This window comes from Glycine soja, unplaced genomic scaffold (genome assembly GCF_004193775.1).
Source record: "Glycine soja cultivar W05 unplaced genomic scaffold, ASM419377v2 tig00104515_1_pilon, whole genome shotgun sequence".
Lineage (NCBI taxonomy): Eukaryota > Viridiplantae > Streptophyta > Magnoliopsida > Fabales > Fabaceae > Glycine > Glycine soja.
In genome coordinates, this window is record NW_021144442.1 from 10665 (window position 1) to 13062 (window position 2398).

At 40.9% G+C, this 2398-nt stretch overlaps 1 non-coding gene across 1 annotated transcript; it reads left to right on the forward strand.

Moving 5' to 3' along the window:
* The first annotated feature begins 963 nt into the window (after positions 1-963).
* Positions 964-1070, forward strand: LOC114404585. The gene has a single exon (XR_003665042.1). It is a non-coding gene; the product is annotated as a small nucleolar RNA R71 (small nucleolar RNA).
* The last annotated feature ends 1328 nt before the right edge of the window (positions 1071-2398 follow it).

Consider the following 2398-nt stretch of genomic DNA (forward strand, 5'->3'; position numbering starts at 1 on the left):
AACCTTTGCGAAATTCCTCACGGAAAACGTTACGGAAACGTTTCGGAAGCGCCTCGGCTTAGATTTTCTTCATGGAAACAATTTTTCCAAGCAAATTCGAAAGAGAGAGAAGTGCCAAAGGGGCTGAACCCCTTTCTTCTTCACTTCCTCCCCTATTTATAGCAAAATAGGGGAGGTGGTTGCCGCCCAGCTCGCCCAGGCGAGCTCAGCTCGCCCAGGCGAGCCAGGTTGCTTCCTCCAGAAGCAACAGCCTTCTGGAGGAATATTCTGGAGGGCCCAAGTGGGTCTAGGTGCTATTTGCACCCCCATTTTTACTAAGTACACCCCCTCTGCTGTTTTTTGGTGATTCTTTTTTCGTAAAGTTACGGAAACTTACGAATTTCGTAACGATACTTGTTTTCTTTCCGTAATGTTACGGAACCTTGCGGATTACATAATCATCCCCTTTTTGACTTACGGAATGTTACGGAACCTCACTTAATTATGCAACGATGCTTCCATTTGATTTCCGGTGTGTCACGGAAACTTACGGATTGTGCATCAATATTTTTTTGGTTTTTCGGCATGTCCTGGAATTTCACAAACTGCCTAATGATGGGTGTCAAGCACCTCACAAGGACCAAAGAAAGGTCGCATGTCATCAAGCAAAGGTCCCCGGACGAAATTAGGGTATGACACAAGGCCAGCTGGGTTACCAAGTTAACCAATGCATCCAGTTTGCCTTCAAGCTTCTTAGTTTCAGATGATGCAGATGGGTTTGTAGCTACCTCATGCACTCCTCTAATGACTATGGCATCATTTCTGGCGCTAAACTGCTGGGAGTTGGAAGCCATCTTCTCAATTAAATTTCTGGCTTCAGCAGGAGTCATGTCTCCAAGGGCTCCACCACTGGCAGCATCTATCATACTTCTCTCCATATTACTGAGTCCTTCATAAAAATATTGGAGAAGAAGCTGTTCTGAAATCTGATGGTGGGGGCAACTGGCACATAGTTTCTTAAATCTCTCCCAGTACTCATACAGGCTCTCTCCACTGAGTTGTCTAATACCTGAGATATCCTTCCTGATGGCTGTGGTCCTGGAAGCAGGGAAAATTTTTTCTAAGAATACTCTCTTAAGGTCATCCCAACTCGTGATGGACCTTGGAGCAAGGTAATACGGCCAGTCCTTTGCCACTCCCTCTAATGAATGAGGAAAAGCCTTCAGAAATATGTGATCCTCTTGGACATCTGGGGGTTTCATGGTGGAGCAGACAATGTGAAATTCTTTCAAATGTTTGTGCGGGTCTTCACCTGCAAGGCCATGAAACTTTGGAAGTAAATGAATCAGTCCAGTTTTAAGAACATATGGGACATCCTCATCAAGGTATTGGATGCACAAGCTTTTGTAGGTGAAATCAGGTGCAGCCATTTCCCTTAGAGTCCTCTCACGGGGTGGAGGTTGTGCCATGTTCTCAGAATGTGCAAAATCAGAATGCTCAAAATCAGAATGCTCAAAATTATAATGCTCAAGATCAGGATGTTCAAAATCACCAATAACAGAATGCACAGATTCACCAGTAATGGAATGCTCAGAATGATCAAAAGGTATAAAATGATGCCTAACTAATCTATGAAATGTCCTATCTATCTCAGGATCAAAGGGTTGTAAGTCAGATGGATTGCCTCTAGTCATACACTACATTCAACATGCACACAACTAGTTGCCTTGTCATGTAAATAAAGGTGTAGGTTTGAACTACAGCTACCCTCAAATGATATCCAAATGACTTGAAATTTTGTGAGCAACCTTATAAAATGATGAGAAGTTAGCACAAAAAATTTCAGATAAAAATTCAAAGTCTAACTATGAAAGCTAAAAATGGTAAGTTAAGAAAAATAAGTGAATAAAACTTGAAAAATAAAAAACTTTTGACAGAATCGCTTTTTTTGGACGATGGAGACCACAACCGGCCTATGGCTGGCTTCCACGGCGTAGGAAATTTTTTTCTACCCCAAATGCATATATAATAATTGCGATTCTGATAACCGGAGCAAAAGTTATGACCGTTTGAAGTTTTGACAAACACAAAATTTGCTAGTTTTTTGGAACTTTCAAATCTGACCAAACTAAAGGCTCTAGCTATTTTTCCCACAAAATATGGATTAAAAGAAGTTACCACAAAAAAATTCAGCCAAAAATAACAACCCTAGCTACTAAAACAAAAAATCTCAAATAATTCAGCATGGTGGTCGCTAAAATCTGTCTCTACTTGATTTCTACTACTACTCTGTTTTCAAGCACAATCTTCACAACAAAACACACAAGACTGAAACAGGGGAAACACTTAATGGGAAAACTGAAACAGAACACACATTAAACAAAATACCAGGACACTAAACAACACTAACACACATACT